Source organism: Ambystoma mexicanum, chromosome 5q, assembly GCF_040938575.1.
Source record: "Ambystoma mexicanum isolate Mex_15411 chromosome 5q, UKY_AmexF1_1, whole genome shotgun sequence".
Classification (NCBI taxonomy): Eukaryota; Metazoa; Chordata; class Amphibia; order Caudata; family Ambystomatidae; genus Ambystoma; species Ambystoma mexicanum.
The window spans coordinates 548,990,878-549,009,587 of record NC_090933.1 but is presented as its reverse complement, the minus strand read 5'-3'; the positions used below and the strand labels follow the sequence as shown (position 1 = coordinate 549,009,587).

At 44.1% G+C, this 18,710-nt stretch overlaps 1 protein-coding gene across 2 annotated transcripts in view; it reads right to left on the bottom strand.

Annotated features, from left to right (window-relative positions):
- Positions 1–18,710, bottom strand: part of SNTG1 (syntrophin gamma 1) — a 2,735,678-nt gene that overhangs the window by 202,117 nt on the left and 2,514,851 nt on the right. The gene's annotated exons all lie outside the window — the stretch shown is intronic.

Genomic DNA, 18,710 nt, shown 5'->3' with positions numbered 1-18,710 from the left:
GTAATATGTTCGCGACCCCGAGCGATACCTCCGGAAAGTGATCCACGCGGTTCATACATTTGGTAATTTCTCTAGTCTCTGGCTTAATACAGCCAAATCTGAGATATTCCCACTGACAGGGATAACTGTGATGTCTGCAGAACTGTATGGGCTTCAGTGGGCACCTAACAAAGTTACCGGGGGGTGATAATAGCACATAATGTACAACCAGCACACACCCTCAACTACAGGGAACTAATAGAAACACTGTGCTAAGTTAAATTGGTGGAACCAACTCCCGATTTCTCTAATGGGTAGGCTGGCACTGATTAAAATGTTAATACTCCCTAAGTTTTTTACTTGTTCAGTACGGTCCGAGTATGGCCAGGGACAGCCAATCTCACCAAAATACAGGGGCATGGTCAGCGTTCATGTGGAGGTGCAAGTACGGGTCAGCTGGAAATGCCACACCATGCCATTTGAGAAAGGGGGACTATCGGCACCAGATTTTGAATTGTACTTCCTAGCAGCCCAGGCCTACTACGCCATGTACTGGGCAGAAGGGGTCCCTACTGTAGCACATGTGGCCCTAGAGACACAGGAACAGAACCCAGCATGCCTCTTGCATAGAATAACAGCGGGAGGGTCGGGCGGCTACAACTGTTTTGACCCTCCCCTCCCCCGGTCACGTGCAGAGCATGGACAAGGTTAATAGATCAGCCAAGCAAACTGTGATGTACGATCCATGTGCGGGATGCACCTACTTACGCAGCTTTGGTAGCAAACTGGCGGCATAAGGGGGAACTCCAGTTTAGGGACCTATTCCAAGACCATATTTTTGTGAGCTGGGAAGACATCAAGGTCATTATTTGCAGTACATGAGACTGCATTCTGCAAAGGCAGGAGTGTGGGAAGGTTTCCCAGAGGAACCCCCAGCACAACCATCCCTGGGATATATTCTTACACATAACGGAATGAAGAAGTCAGCCTCAACACTGTATACAATTACACTATTAACCAGGGAAGTTACAACACCTGATGTAAAAAAGAAGTGGGAAGAGGACCTGCGGGAGTCCCTCACTGACACACACTGGGCACAAGTATGCAAACTAGTGAAACAAATATCTTGCAACTCGAGATATTGCCTAATACACTACAAAATAATAAACAGAGTACACCTCACTACAGCCCGCCTCAAAAACGACACTGCAACAGGGAAATGTCCCAGGTGCGGTGACGAGAAGGCGGGACTATTACACACGTTATCATCATGTCGAAAACTGGTGGAATATTGGTCGGATATATGCATGGCTCTGGATGAGATGATAGGCCAGCCCAAGGACAGGAACCCCAAGATGTGTATTTTAGGATATGTGGACAAAATGAATCCAATTAAGCATAGATTATTAAATATTGGCCTGCTCCTAGCTAAGCGGACATGATTGATGCAGTGGAAGAGTACAGATCCACCAGTGAAGGGTGAATGAATGGCAGCCATGCCCTGGGCAAATGACAATGAGGAGTTATACTCCGGCCTGCTAGCAATGGCGAGTAGAGCAAAGGACATTTGGGATGGTTTTAGGCAGTACCTATTTGCGAAAGGTGTAAATGCGGACGACCAAGAAGAAACAACATAAAACATGTACGATAATGGGGAAATACACAATCACTTATATAAAGGTATTGTTCACTATTGTGACTATATGTGACATAATGTGTAATATCTGTGCAAGTTAAAATAAAGGTTTTAAAAAAACTGTAGTATGTGCACAGATTGTCATTTTCATTTTAAGATACTTTTAGATTTTGAATAAATAATATGTACCTCTCTTTCATGAACATTGATCTGCATTCCTTAAAAAAAGACAGCCCCATCACCTTGAAGAATAATGGGTTAGAGGTGCTAAAGAGATCCATCAAAGACTGTTCTAGGAGTTGTGAGACTCTGTGTGACAAACCAGCACGGTGCCCTAATGTGCCTATGCATTGACATCTGCCTTGTCCAGGTTTCCCATTTTAAACCAGAGGACAAACAACACAGGAAAGTGCATGGCAGGCAGGGCAAGGGCAAGAGGGCAAAGTAAACAGGTTAAGAAACTCCATGTAATAAGAAGCACTGCGAGATGAGGAAAATGGTGATTGTTGATTGTGTAGGCAGAGGTCGAAGTGGTCATGCAGATGGTCATGCAGAGGTTTTTGTAAAAGCCTTGCAGTTTTGAAAGTCTTCGAAAGTGCAAAGATATAAAGACAAAATGTGGGGAAGGGAGTCTCCCACAAAGAGAAAGACACGATGAAGCCCTGCAAAGGGAAGTTTGTGTTGAACTGTGATAGGGTGAAAGTTAATGTGAATGAATGTGGGGAATGGAACCCCCGCAAAGAGAAAGACAGGCAAGAGCCCAGCAGAAGGAAGGAAGTGTGTGCTGAAAAGTGAAGTAAAAAGGTGAATGTGAAAGGCTTGAGCCAGGCGGAAGCCTGTATTGTATTGTGGCAAAGTAAAAGTCAAGAATACAACTGTGTGTTTATGAGAAGGTGAAAGAAGCCTACATTTGTAAAAAGCATGAAGCCCAAGCTTGAACTGTTAAATTGTACCAGTAAGTAAGATTGTGCAAGACTGATAGTACTGTGCCATCCACCTATCCTTTTAAAGAAACTCTCGAGACCTGTGCAGTTGAACGTGGGGAAGGGAGTTGTTACTTAAGCAATTCTGACATTTCTTTAAAGACACTATTTTTCCTTTGGTATTCCCTTAACACATTTGTTAATTGAGAAGGAGGGCATGGCTAGGTATTTTTAGTATAGGCCTTTTTATTTTGACTAGAATGACTCTGACATTTTTGATTAATGGTCAAGACTACCATTCCAGAATTAGGGCCAGTTAGGAATTCTACCAACCCAACCAAAACACTGAAATAAAGGTTTTTGAAATGTGTATCCAATGTGTCTGTGTCTACTATTGATACAATGCCTCCCTTACACTTTACAATCTTCTTAATATCACCACAGATATGTATTGTATTCAACCATTGCCTCCCTCTTCACTTCAATCAATTGTCATGGCCTTCCCCACTCAGAGGGGACATGGTGCAGACTTTTTAGGAAGTCTTTAACCAGAGTTGGGAGGTGGAAACATGTGTCTTTCCACAGTGAATCACTCTTAGCATAGCAGGATATATCATGTAATACTGATGTTTCATCTTATGTAGTTGTTGCTCTCCCCCCCCACCCCCCGGCAAAAGATTGGATTGGACCATGTTTGTGAAATCTGAAAGAATTGACTTGGCTGCATCTTAATTCCTTAGAGTTTTCTTTGTGTGTGCTTCATGCAGGATCTTGTCTTTGACACAGTAATTCAGCAGTCTAGCGATGAGCATCCTAGGAGGGCCATCCAACATTGGTCTTGGCACTAATGCCAAATGATTCTCAGCATTTTGTCAACATATTATTCCACATTCGGCATGACAGTAGGCTCAGTAATACCAAGGATTCTGATTTTATTCCTTCTAGAACAACCCTTCAACTTCATCCTTTGCCGAGTTTACCTTCAAAGAAGATCTCATCTTAGGTGCATTTCTAGTTACTATTGTATTTGTGCCCTCCATCATCCAGATGCATTGCTCTGCCTCATTCAAGTGCTGCCCATGCTGGTCCAGCTTCTCCTGCAGATTGTAAATGTTGAATGATACAGCATCTATTTTGCAGCCCAGATTATCAATGCAGGACTTTATCTCCCCAAACAACATCTTCACCTCAGAGTCTGCCCCTTCGAATTGAGTTGCAGAGGATTCCTGGGGATGGCTAGCATTGTCATCCCACCTAGAAGGTCCTCTTTTCTCAGATGTAGCAATCTTCAAACATTGAAAAGCCACACAGTACACCAGAATCTCTTTAATTACCTATGTTGTTACCACACACAGCACTTGATTCCGGTCCTCTGCAAAACATTTACTTTGTATTCTGATCTGAGACCAGACACACCCAACATACGTAGGCAGGGGGGACTTGCCCCCTCTCTCATCCAATCCAGGGGCGATGTACAAAAATTGATCCAAAGACTAGTGCAGCCCCTAATTCACCTCCCTCATGAAATCAACCTGCCGGAAGGCTGCAACCCGAGGACACCCATGAAGTACTCCACTCGGGGGTGTATGTATTCATGCCAGCATGACATTGAATGACAGTCTGAAACCTCCTTTGTCAATGCAACATTCCACTCTGTTCTGGGGACTAACACTGGGGTGCAAGTTTTTGCTCTTTTCCAGCTGTTGCACTCAGACAGTGTCGAGAGGTCCACACTCACCCCCTCCATGTGAGGTTACCGGCACAAATTCACAGAAGAAAAAAATTACTCAGTTCCGCGAACCCGACTAGCACAAGGCTTTCAGCCCCACACCATTGTGCTGCTCACCACGTCCTTCCAGGGCAGATTGGTTATTTATGCCAGCTTGGTATTCACTATTCAGGACATGCCCCTGCAGCCCCGCCGGCCTGCTGGCCAGGTTCTGTGATGTAAAGGCACGACCCGTGCAGCTCCTCAACACTGGTAAGTACAGAGTTGGTTTCCATGTAAGGATGGCTTGTAACAATGGCTTGTAAGGCAATGAAGTTTGGGACTTCACCGCCAAATGCCCCAGGGCCAGCACTCCATTGGTGCTCACCATTAATGTCCCGAGCACTGGGACACTGCTCGAAGCAAACCAGGTAGATTTTACACTCCGGTCCAGTGCCACATGTTTCTGCACCACTGCCACATTCACGATGAAACCCGTATCTGTACTCCTGCAAACCCAAACCCGGCTACAATTGACAAGCCTCTACAGGGGACATGTGCAGCTTGCGGAGCTCTTCTCTTTCATCTGGTCCGGTGCCAGGTCCCTGCCGATGTCTCAGCTTGGGAACGTCTTCTCTGAATGGTTGCTATGGCCCAGACCTCTATGCACTCCACATTTGAAGGGTTTAGAGTAAAATTACAGCCGGATGAAGCAAGGTATGTCGATACTCCACGGGAGCTCAAACCATTGCAGCCCTCTTGTCACATGCATGCTAGTGCCCCCCATATCTAATGTATTTCTGACTTTGATAAAAATAACGATAATACAATTTATTGTTCATGTCAAATTGTTGGTTAATGGAATAAGTTCAATTAATTGTCATGTTTGTGTGAACAATCAGGGAGGGGATATTCTCTGGTGGAGTAACGTCAATCCATTAATGTTAAAGCTGGATGCTTATTGGAGGGGGAAGAGGTGGACATCCTGTTGGAAGATAGGTAGGCTTCTTAGGTGCTTATGGAGGGAGGGCACCAATGTTTGTGAGGTTGAAAGCCTCTAGAGTGAAACAGGGAGGTGGTTAGGTTGTCAGGTGACAACTGTGGTGCAGGTGATGGAGTATCCAGTGATGTGGGAGCTGATGGAATTTGTAGTGATAGCAATGTTTTAGAAGTGCATATGGCATTGGAGGTGCTATCTTCTTTGAAGATGAAGGCAGCTGCTAAGGGGAAAATTGTGCTTGCTGCTGGCTGAGGTGATGGTGCATAGGGTGGGGGGAGGATGGACAACCTGAATGTGTGATAATGCAGGAGGCAGCTTTGTAGAGAAGGAAGTGATGTTGTGGATGATGCAGAAGGGGGAAAATGGGCGTAGGGCTCCGTTTTCCTACCTGAACGAAAGATTAGGCAGTCAGAGGCATTTTCTGTGACTTGCGATCTCTGCTGTTGGTACTCCTGTTCAGAGGAGCATTGCCTAGCATTTCGGTGCTGGACTGCCCTTGGGCAGGACAAAGACTGATATGCAGTGAAATCTCTCCTCTGTGAAAGGGACAGTGAGCTAAAGACTTGGTAGAGTCTCTCCCAGGGGCCATCCCCCCATGAACAGGTCAATGGGCTGTGTTTGTGCTGGTAGAAGGACTTCCTTGAATCCCCTTGTTTTGCATATTAAGTATCTTTGGGTCTCACTCCAAGTTACCAGGGAAATCCAGACATGGACCCCTTGCTCACTGTTCTTAGAGAGGCACTGCTCCACCTCACAAATGAGGCCCGACTAGTCTGAAACACGCCTGGGGTTGCTGTTTGTACTCTTGTTCAGAGGAGCATTGCCTAGCATTTCAGTGCTGGACTGCCCTTGGGCAGGACAAAGACTGATATGCAGGGAATTCTCTCGTCTGTGAAAGGGACAGTGAGCTAAAGACTTGGTAGAGTCTCTCCCAGGGGCCATCCCCCCAAGAACAGGTCAATGGGCTCTGTTTGTGCTGGTAGAGGGACTTCCTTGAATCCCCTTGTTTTGCATATTAAGTATCTTTGGGTCTCACTCTAAGTTACCAGGGGAATCCAGACATGGGCCCCTTGCTCACTGTTCTTAGAGAGGCACTGCTCCACCTCACAAATGAGGCCCGACTAGTCTGAAACACGCCTGGGGTTGCTGTTTGTACTCTTGTTCAGAGGAGAATTGCCTAGCATTTCTGTGCTGGACTGCCCCAGGGCAGGACAAAGACTGATATGCAGGAACATTTATCCTCTGTGAAAGGTCAGTGAGCTAAAGACTTGTTAGACTCTCTCCCAGGGGCCATCCACCCAAGAAAATGTCAATGGGCTGTGTTTGTGCTGGTAGAGGGACTCCCAGAACACCTTTGTTCTGCCAGAATATAGTTAGTTGGGGAGGGTTTAAGACGGGTATGAATTCTGGACAATGTGTGTTCTGAATATCAATTTACAGTGGAATGTTCCTTCCAATAATATCAATGCCACCCCTACCAAGCTGCCTCTACCAAGGTATCATGCTTTGAAGAGAAATTTTGGGACAGGACCTCCCGGGATACTGAATAAGCACCAGTCCATTCAGTGAAATGTGTCTCTGGCACATCAGGGAACACCCTGAGTCCTTATTCCAAGTACAGCTAACAGTAGATCACAGAGCAGAGATGAGTTGTGCCCCACTACCATTTGGTGGATAAGGTGGTGGGAACTCCATACAAGGGCAGCAAGAAGCATAGCTTGTTTTGGTATTGCAAAGACACCATGAGACAGACCATGAGTCAGACACAGACAACAGGTTCAAGTTTGTTGAACAAAGTTTTATTAACTCAAAAAAGGCAGGGTGGAATAACGCCTAACTTGCCCTATTCTGAGGTGGGATTTCCCCACCTAAAGAAAACTAAGGATAGTTTATGTCAAGAAGTCCAAACTAATTAACTGTCTGTGGCCAACTAAATGCATACAATGTGTAGGGATGTCATAAAAAATGAATAGTGTTAAAAATAAATTTCAGAGCTTCTAACTTTTGGCTTGCAATCAGATTCCCCTTCCCCAAATTCAGAACAATGCAAAAAGCACAGATGTTCCCTTCCCCAAGAGTTCAAATCTTCTAGCTTTTCAAAACAACACTGGACTTCAAAATCACCTGAATGGTTATTGTAAAACACAAACTTCTTGACAGGTGTTTTCATTGGCTTTTCCATTCAGGGGCATCCGGTCTAGGTGCAGTTGTCGGAACACACGGTCCACGCATTACAGGTCACGCAACCAGTTCCCCTTCTTGACTGATTTTCCATTAACACCAGTTCACTGCTTGTCCTTAACAGTGATGTGTACTTCGTTCACCTGTGTCAACCTCTCCTAACACTGTACCATGGCTTGGTTGGCCACCATCCTGTTGTTACACTTTCTAATGTCTCTTTGGCTCTTGCCAATGCTTGTTACTTCATAACTTAATGCTCCTTGCACTCTTGCGGCTTTGGCCAATGTTATATTTTCGCAAAAAGTACAACTCTTTGTGTTATCTTGACTTTGTTAGCACTTGTTTCTTAGATAATACAATTCCTCGTAGTTTGGCTATTGCTAATGCTTCGTTTTTCATATAATACAGTTCTTCATTTCGATTAAGTTCACAAACTTCCCTTCAGTCAGATGCACACTCTTCCTTTTCATTCCTTTCAAGATTCAAGAGTTCTCACAACTTGCTTTTGTTTTGACCAGTATTCAAAATGACTTATATTGGCTTTCATTCAAAATAGCCATGCATGTTTTTGTTTTATTTAATTTAATGACCATTACTTGATTTCTATCACAATCTGCATAAGATTTACGGCTTATAGCAAAGTCCTCAATCGCCACAGGTTTCTTTTTTCCCATGCAATTCCTTGTGTCTTTTCCCAACGGTCTTCCCCGGCTCATGCTCACCCAGCAATGCTGCCTCACAGGATTCGCATGACCATTTTCTTAGGTCACGCCGGTCTCCTACCTGTGGCTTGCCACCAGCCTCCAGTGTCCTGTACCTTTACTTGCCATTGCAGAACCTCTGCACTTTTCCTCGGGATTCGAGTGCTCCTACTGCCACACTGCTACACCGGAGAAGTCTGTCTGCATCCAGCAGCTTGTAGGCATTCTCCCACAGCTGACCTCACTTACCTCTTGATTCAGACTTTTAAAGTTCCTGCCTACATGGTTATTACAAAAAGGATGAGACCTCTCACCACTAAAGCAGTAGTCCTGCTTTACTCTTATTGTCCTCCTCATTGTCTCAGTAAGTGGCTGGGGTCGATATGTGTCTGCACTATAAAAATTAGGATGGTTTGTTCTAGTTGTCCTCTTCTTCATCCCAGTAGCACACTGTTGGGAATAACTGGGAAAGGGCTGCCAAAAGCCTAAAAAGGATTTAGGGATAGAGGGTTTGCTGTGAAAGGGAAATGGGGGATAACATGTCTCAACCACGGACATCCTCTCCCCACTCGCCAAGTCTTCTCCACCCAGATGATCCTCCCCCCCCATATTCACTCCCAGGGTCAAGATCGACAAGCGATGGGCTTTCACTGGCCATTCAAGAAGAGGATACTGGGGAAAAAAGAGGTGAGGATGCACTCAGGTTCCTCACAGTATGCAGAGATATCTTGGGCCTCATTAGGACCCTGGCGGTAGCCGTGCCCTTATTAAGGGCATGGCTGCCGCCGGTAATAATTTTTTCCGGGGGCCCAGAAAACGGCAATAGCCGAGTCATGCCGATCTTGGTGGACCCGGTTATTGCCCTTTTCTGGGCTCTGTTAAGTGACTTCAATTCAGCACTCCAACTAAGTCAGTGCCTATTCTGGGATGCCCAATGAAAGCCCTTATTTATATATTTTTATGACAAGTTCATAGATCTGGATGATAAACCCTTGTATAACGCCCCTGTCTTTGAATCCCCCTGACCTCACTGAGCCAAGAAGTAGGTTTGTTTTGCAAATTAAAAGATTTATTTTACAAATTAAACAATATATATATATATATCACACTTTTATAAATAAATTAATATTTGATAGCACACTTATGAATATGACAGTGATCAACAATGGATAGTATTACACTAGCACACTTTTTTAATTACTTAGGAGTTGGTATGGCGAGGATAAAGTAGCTGAGAATGCTTTTATGGGTTCAAGGAAATGCAATGATGGAAAAGAATGCAGCACAGAACTAACTGAGATGGTTTCCACAAGAGATAATATGATCACTTTTTCTTTTGACAATTCACTCCCGCCCTATGCAATATAAGGAGATGGAAGTAGAGCACACAATTTTCAGGAATACAATGAAATGCAATACCAATTCAGTTCCCCCCTAGCAAGCTTAGAGCAACAGGGATGATTTTAAAACACAGCCAAAAATACTTTAAATGTGATTTGCAAAGAAGTGAAAATATGCTAAAAATGATTTTAATTCCCTTTAGGAGATTCAGGGTAGGTGACAGCTACTTTGAATTAGTCCAGGTCAACACTAGCAATGATTCAGGAGGGATTATCAGGTTGAAAACGAATTTCAGCAATGCAAGCAAGAGACAGCTATTTTATTAACGTGTGGTGAGATTGAGCTAGTTTTCAATTCGCGGCACGTTTTCCGAGTGCGTAAAGCGCGATTACGGAAAAACTATAAGAGTAGAAAGTCGGTTTAGGGCTTGTTGGAAAGCAAAGGATCTTAGCTTTAAAATGAAAGTTAAATCTCATTCCCGGCACATGCGGTTCCAAATATACGGACAATTTAGTGGAGGGAGATTCTCAAAATTAAAGTAAAGCTCAGAATGACAAATTACACTTTCACAGGTTTGAAATCACAGAATGGACACACGATTTCTATGATGCAGTTTTAAATAGGTGGAAATGGTTTGAATTAGATTATCTTAAACTAAGAGATTGGTTTTGCACAGCTCTGGCTGGATACTCCTAATTTTGGAAGGAATGGGCCTCGTCACAGATCTGGTCAACAGGTTTAGCTGAGGTTCTCTCTGCTCTGCAGGTCTGGATCTCTGGTTCTGGCAAAAGTTCTGGCACTGCAAAGCGGTCTGGTCTGGGTCTGGTCTGGTCGGCGGTTCTGGCAACAGTTCTTGGCACAGGGTTCTAGCCAGAATCACACAGCTCTCCCGGCTGTTGAATGGTTTGGTTAGGTTGCTGGATTCTGAGGCCTCTGGAAAGGATTCAGCTTGTGGACTAGGCCTTTCTGCTACACAGTTCTGGAATCTGGAGTCTGGTTTTCTAAGTTCTGGTCTCTGAATATTGTCTGGATTTGAAGTCGTCCGGCAAAGTGCTTCGCAAGAAAGTGGAAAGAGCAGTCCCTACCAGGGTTTCAGTGGGTATTTGTATGTCTTTTGAAAGTGGGTGGGAAAGCTGACTTTCTATGCCCAACCCTCTGAGAATCCTGATAGGCTAGAAAATTCTCTGTCGCCTGACTGGGGAACTGAATTGTGAGTCATCCAGCATCCTTTTTATGGCATACAGAAAGAACACTCCCCTTGTCACTTTGCACACAAATCTATTTTTGACTTAAATGCATATTTATCTATGTACAATTTTTCTAATATTATATGTCCAGTTAACATATTTTCTGTAGCGCCAAACCCTCCGATCCCTGTCTTTGTAAGATGTCGTGTCCACTTCTGACAGAATTCTGCCCTTATCATCCAGAACACAACCTCTAAACTTTTCCAGAATGTACACAAATGTGCGCAAGGAATATGGGCATCAGATGATGAAGTGTCCGATTTTTAACATATATACATTTGGAGTAATACCCTATTTTCCACTACTACCCCCAGAACATACCACAGAGTCCTAACACTTCTTAAAATGTGCACAGAAAAATCACCGGAATCATGATATTATTGATATAATTTTGACAATTATGTACTATGAATTATCCATCTTTCTAAAATTATGCTCTGGCCCAGAGGGGTGTGGTTTCCCAAAGCACAAGGGAGAATTTCTGGTTTGTCCACTTCCTCCAAGCTCAGCTGTCTCACAGAGGCAGTGCCCCTCCCCTTTCCTTCCAAGAGGAAGCCATTTACGACCCCCTGATGTAGAAATTGCTGGAGCAAAGGGAAGTTCATTGTTCTGTTTCCCTGCTCCCAGGTACTCCTCCCCTGATTCAGACAGAGAGGTGTGATCTCCTTTTGGTGGGGGCAGCTGAATGCAGCCAGGCCTGTGAATGCAGTTGCTGGGCAAGTTTCAACTCCTGTCAGGGGTAGTTTCCGGGCAGAATTCAATCCCTTTAAGCCAGGCTTCAGCCAAATGTCACTTTTGTTCCCATTTTTCTTCATTCAAATCAAACTTACAATTTTGACACATGCAGCTAGAACGCTGATTCTAAGTTCAAAACTATGACATTTAAACAGTTGCAACTTATGTGACACTCCTAAGTAAATCACTCATTTATTTTAAACATTTCGATTTTAGTGGCTTTAAGTCCAATTTCACTTAAGGTGCTGACATGCACAGCTCAGCCAGTTTTGTTATGAACATTATTTTAGGCTCTTCATCTTTCCAGATTTGGTATGCACACAAGACTTCATTCTACCAGACGTCTGAGAAACAAATGTGATTTCAAAGCGCTTTTTGAGCCAACAGGCACTGCTGTTTTTCCTTTGGCACCACGTTTCACTCATGGCGCTTCTGGCCCATCACGTTCGCACTGGTGGGTGGCGGGTCAGGCGACCATTTTGGTGTGCGCAAAAAAATGCGCGGTTTTCCTGACTTCTGGCACAAATGTGGGCTTTTCGACCATCTTGGATTTTCTAAGCCCACAGCACCAAATGTTGTAGCATAATAATTCAAACATGAGTCAAGACACCTGACAGCTCTGGAAAAAAACATTCCCCATTCCCATTCGAGACCCTTATGGCTCAATGGGAATGGGGAGGATGGTAACAATGGGCCAGTTAATAACGGGCCCGTTGTTCGCATTCTGGACTGCTAGTGGGGTCTGCTAAGGACGCCTGGTATGACCAGGCGTTCTTTAGCGGATCCCACAGCAGTCCTCGTAATAGGGCAGCCCTTAATGAGCAGTGCCGGTCCCATACCGGCACTATTTATAATGTTGCCACCTGCTTCCTAATGAGGCCCCTTTTCTTAATTACACAGCAGTGATCAACCAAGAGATGTTGGAAAAAGAATGTTGCAGTGAGCGATGAAACATCTATCCGCCCACCATTCAATCTCCCCTAAGTGGTCCAAAGGGAAAAGAGGCAGTGACTGTTTGTGGGGACGGATATCTGTCAGAGATGGCAAACATGTTTGCATAAGTGACTCTGCTCTGTAGAGAACCATAGACCTATTTTAGGGACTGTCTCTCTTTACTGTGAGAGATAACATTTCTAGAATGATTAACTTGGTATGTGCTTGGGGTTCTAATAATTAGACTCAAGACTGCTAGCCATAGCCAATGCTAACAATCTTCATTGAACCCTCTTGTTTCATCACCAGTTGCTAATGCCAACCATGTTACTACCACAACCTAACACATCACACTCGACTTGTGGTATGTCTTCTGTTGTTGAGGCTGGCACACACATGCCCCGACATAGTCTTCTGGGATGTGCTGTGGCTTCCTTTTAATAAATGTCAGCTGTACACAGTCTGAAATTAAATGGCTTCTGCTTTGGTCAAAGTCTGTCATAGGTATCAACAATTACATGTTTTGACTCTTACTTAGCAGGTAGGCATTATAATGTACATAATAACTCCAATGTTCTTATTTTTATTTCATTTTTGGTTCATTATGAACCTGTAGCAAACAGTACATCATTTAACACAATTCCTTTAATAACGCAGAATATAAAAACATCCTCCTGAAATATCCTTAAATACCTTGAGGTTCCCTACCTAAAACAGCATTTAAAAATGTCACTGTAGCTAAAAACAGGGATACTCTTTCCCCACTCAGTAAAACCGTCCACCATTCCTGGGGTTATAAAGTGCTTAATCCATCTAAAAACACCTTAAAATAAGTTGCTCTTTCCTCTGTTAAACGAGGGCAGGATAGTAGTATATGATGTAAGGATTCTACCATTCACTCCAATCAGTGAACCTGTCCACAATGCTGTTGAGTGAAACAATACTGCAGTGGACCATCAAGCCCTACCAGCTGGCATGTGTCAAGCAGATAAAACTCCACTATCTGTGCAGCTACACATCTGTCATATGCTGTAGGCCTAAACATATTAAGCAAACCTCACTTAATGATGAGTATGTTCCTTGGGCTTGCCCGTAGTTCATGCAGCTTGGCCCAGCTGTTGGGCATATGGAGTCCAATGAAAACATTATTGTTCAGGTCTGGGGTGTTCACTGTCTTTGTTACCTCAGTGCTTGAAGCAATCAGTCTTCCAAATGTGTAAGCATTGCAAATGTGCACATATATACATGGCTTGCCAAGTTCTAGGAAACATGGAATAATTAACAGTATACAGATCAAAAGTGTCCACTTTAACCTTAGAGCATGGTTAAAAAAATTAGGCCACACAGTATTCTATGTCCCCTTCACTGTAACTATTTATGAAATCCAAGGCAAGGTTTACAGACATTCTCTCAAAGGTTGTGATGGTGTGCCTTGCTAGAGAAGTACTGTTGCCAGGCCTTGTTGTACTGGCTCATTATTTAGCAAATGTGCTCTCAGTGGGGCTTCAGAGAGTGAGACAACATACATGATAGCATTGTTGGTGGCTGACTTAAGTGGCTTTAGCACAGAACTAACTTAGTCAGTGGCTGAAAAACACTGTATACAATGTTTTATTGAAGTTACTTATACATCACCTACTCCACTCTATTATTTAAATTTGAGGGGCAACATGTACAGTGGACATGCACTGCTGCCTTCAGCTGGGTAGGTGAAAATATGTGCCACACCAGCAATAGCCACAGCACATTTTAAGTCATTATGAAGTATTCAATGTTAGAGAAGATCTTCTCGCTGATAGAAGCTTTTAAAGTGTGCTGTGACGAATCCCTGGGTATTGTCACTGCTTCCATAGTTGGATTCCCTTCCCATGAGGTCAAGGTGGTGAGGCCGCTACCGGATAGTCCCACTGGGGGTAGTCCCCAGCTGGTGGATCTCATGGGGAGGGAAACCCTCCATGAAGCAGTGACGGTAGCCTTGGGAGAACGTGTTATCCCCACCAATCACCAAATCCAAGACCTTCTTTTTACAACTTTAACAACATCCCCTTCCCTAATAGGGTCATGAATTATTGACACCCTAGCCTTCCCCTAATAAGTACTGGGTTGAGGAAGAATAAAAGTTACCCAAGTGAAGATCACTTTCCCAGTACTGTGCTGAGGAGGTACTGCACTGACCCACAAGGTAGCCGGAGGTTCAGTACTGTGATGAGGGAGAAGCGCAGATGGATGAAGATCACCTTTGAGAAGCACAAGGATCAGTCTAGTAGTTACTGGTGCTCATTGGTCCATCTAGAGTAGAAATAGAGGAGGGAAACCAGGAAGTGTTGTCAAGCCATCCAAGGTGGAGCAAGGAGCAGGGAGGTTATTCTACTGGAGGAGAGGCTGTTGACGAGGGGCTCTGTCAGAAAGAGGGGGAACCTTTGCATGCGGGCAGAGTGCTAAGGACTGGGGTAGCCCAGGAGAGACCCTTTCCAAAGGATCTGACAAGGAGTCCAACCCGCCGTGGAGAAACCAGGAAGCAGATACTTCCTGGGGGAACTGAGAGTGGGCTGGATGCTTGTTGCAGAGAAAAGCAGGCAGGTCAAGCCAGCCCTGGAGGAGCGAGGAACCCATTCCATGGTAGGGGGACCCAAAGGCTGGAAGCCAGGATGCAAAGAGATGAGTCTTTCCAAGAGGTCCAAGCAGGACAGACCTGGCAGGTGGCGGAGTGAAGAGAGGCCCGACCGCCAAAAGCAGACCGATGACACGAGCAGACAGAGATGTGAAGGAGAGTCTGGTGCTCACCATACCATACGATCCTTATGCCTCAAGTCACTTCCTACCTTACTCCCTACTCACTCTGCTCCACTGGAACCAATTGGCCCTGACAATCAAAGCCAACCCAACTGTGGTCTCTTCAAAATTTGGCTTGAACATCATGTGCTAAAGAAGGAGCTCCCCCTTCCTTTTCCCCCATCCTCTATATCTGACCCCAGCACTGCCCCCAGTGACACTAAATAATGTAATTTTGTATATTTAAATTGTAGTTCTCTTTAGTTTGAAGCACTTGCACTTATCTTTAGCCCTCATCGCATCTAGATCGAATATGAAGGTTAGCAGGTGCCACACTTGGAAGTCATCCTTAACTTTAGCCCTCATCGCATCTAGATAGAATATGAATGTTAGCATGTGCCACACTTAGATTTCATCCTTAACTTCAGCCCTCATCGCATCTAGATAGAAATATGAATGTTAGCAGGTACCACACTTAGATGTCATCCTTAACTTTAGCCCTCATTGCATCAAGTTTGAATATGAATGTTAGCATGTGCCACACTTAGATGTCATACTTAATTCTAGCTTCCGTCACTTCTAGATCGAGTTGTGAATGTTAGCATGTGCTACACTTGAATGAAACTGTGAGAGATGACAAATTCCACACCTGGATGGAATATCGAATGATAGCGGGCATCACACCTTGACACAATTGCAAGGACAGCAATGCCAACTAAATAATGCACTAACAACTTCAGCCCTCCGCATACACCTCTCAAACTCTAACAAACACAACCACAAGCCTAAATACAGCAATCCACACAGACTTCACTAAATTGCAACAACAAAACAAACCACACATAGACTTGCACAACAGCACAGGACGACTACACCCCAAGCCCAGCCAACGGACCCACCAGGCTGAGGCTGCCAACAGCACATCACTGCTCTCTTGCACTTTTCCAGTTTATTCCCACTAACTAACCCCCTGGCCCCCTTTCTCTCTTTTCAGAGCCGCCAGAGCGCCAGGGACCACTCCGGTGGTGATAGTGCGCGGTACAAATATCCTTTAACATTAACATTAACTTGCCCTCTTAGGTTTGTTTTGTCTGTGATATATATTCCACTTTTTTACACCATCATAAACTGGCTTACCACTCACCACTCTCATCTCTGTGCTATTATGCAGGTCCCCTTAGTCGGAAGGTCTAATCATCTGCAAATGTGTTTGTGTAAAGTCATTTCTGATTGAAATTGACATCCCTGTTCCCCAAATAAATACAAATACAAAAAACAAAAGGCACTGTTAATCACATATGCCCTGTAAGGAAAAACGTTTAAACATCTCTTGCACGGATGAACTCTTAGCAAGCCACAATGACCAAAACTTCCTTGACGATCTTGTAAAAGAACAACAAATAATGAATAGTTCATGCATCATCACTGCAGTGAATAGGCCCCTTAAATATGGACAATGAGACATGATGTACTGGGCTTTTTAAAACGTTTAGGGACAAATGTGCAGCCAGGAAGAATCAGTGTATTGTCTCTTTAACACATTTTCCACTTCTAGATAGTAGTCCCTCCACACCAATGAAACATCACTCTACACCAGGGGTCTGCTGCCCTTGGCTCTGCAGATGATTTTTAGTATGACCCCCCTGCACAATCTCTCCCCACTGACCACGCTCAGAACACCTGAATAGCCAAATGTTAGATACCCATGCAGTTTTCTCACACAGAATTATAATACAATTGAAGTACAAGCTTACCTTTCTCGTAAAACCAATGTTTTTACTGTACAAATCCAGACCTACTGACTTTTGTCAGTATCTGTTAAACCATCACGAGGGGGTGATGTAATACCACGATGCATAGGGAAATAAGTGCAAACAGTACACTCCCTTGATGCTATGTGCAGCACGCCCCACAGTATGTAGCTCACTTTCATGTATGCAGTATGATCTGTAATGCCACATGATCGAAATGCTGTCCATATCAGGTAAACACTGCATGAAGAATGTGTGCTTCATTATGAGTCTGATGGGAGTGTTCCAGGAAGCAGACTTTGTAAATGCTGCATGGTTTTAGCAGGTGATTGATAACGGGAGAGGGGAATTACTGCATGCGATATTCCATGCGTATATATATGTGGTAATTACCTCTGCATTATATTACAAGGTAAAAGCCTTATTTTTGTATCTTCAATTTTTATACACAAATCTGAGTTCGAAGACATTTTACTAGAAAATCGCCTTTGAGGTTCTTGAAAGTTGTACTCCTCAGAACAAGTGTTTCCCTTCAATACAGGGAAACATTTTTTGGGGATGAAACATTCAAACTGGGGACACAAATGTGGGATCTCTGCAGCTAACCTTAGTATGGTTCCATGTATTAAAATTGCGGCAAAAATGCAGTGGTGTTTTGTGCCACAATCATGTAACGGATGCAGGGGACACCCAGCAACCCCCGGACCCATTATACCATTTAATGGGAGCGGGGGGACAACCCTGCAACCCTCACTCCCCTTAAATGGTATAATGGGGTAGACCTTTACGGGGTCAAACCACAGCATTGTTGCCGCAATTTTTTTTACCGGCAACATTTTTCCAGCAATTTTATTACCCGATACCCTTAATATGTACAGTACCCGTGTGAACAATCTCCAGCCTCAAAATTAGGGGGGCATAAAAAAGAAAAAAAAAGTAATTTTTAGAACTACTACTGCTTGTGGTATTTCCAAAAATCTGCATCAGTTACCATCATACTGGGGGTAATACTGTAATGAGGAGAGTTCTCAGATTCATTGCATGTTCTATCTGATTTAAAAAATCGACTAAATCCAAAAAGATGCCCTTTGCTTTGGTAGAACTACGGATGAAAACACAACAGTTGAGTTTTTGTCACAATCAATATGGCAGCAGGAAACCCAGCAATTTAGAAGGAAAGCGCTGTACAATGTACTTTGGGTTCCCCCCGAGGAGGTTTTAGACTGTGCTGATATGGATAGGATGCGACGACGTGTACAAATAGTATTGCAGGGAGGCAGCTGTAAAACTGACTTAAACACAAGCCTAGAAATAAATGCACCCAAAAAAACTGATGTGTTCTGACTCCTTCCTGCAGTGAGCATCAGTGGGGCCTGCTCATTAGCGGGCATGGCTGACATCCACAGAGCAGCTAGTCAAATCATATACAGCTATGCTGTTTCAAGAGAAGGGCATAATGAAGGATTTCCCGAGGGGGGGATGCTGGGAGAATTCGGCCTTCCGCACACATTTGCAGGTATGGTACCAGTGAGTCATGCAGGCACCAAAAAGGGATAGTGTTTCATGTGCACTTTAACAGTAAAGAAGCCTGCTGCACTGACGAAGTGCAACCCTGCCAGGCTGCTGCTAATCAAAACCCTAGAGATACATGCCTGCACACGTACGTACGTACGTACCTGCATACATCCATACAAACATACAATACATACGAACTAGGCCTTAATTACGGGAACACTAGCTCATAGGTTGTAAGCCTACTTCAACAAATGGCACATAATATCGTACAAGGAAAACTAAATAAAA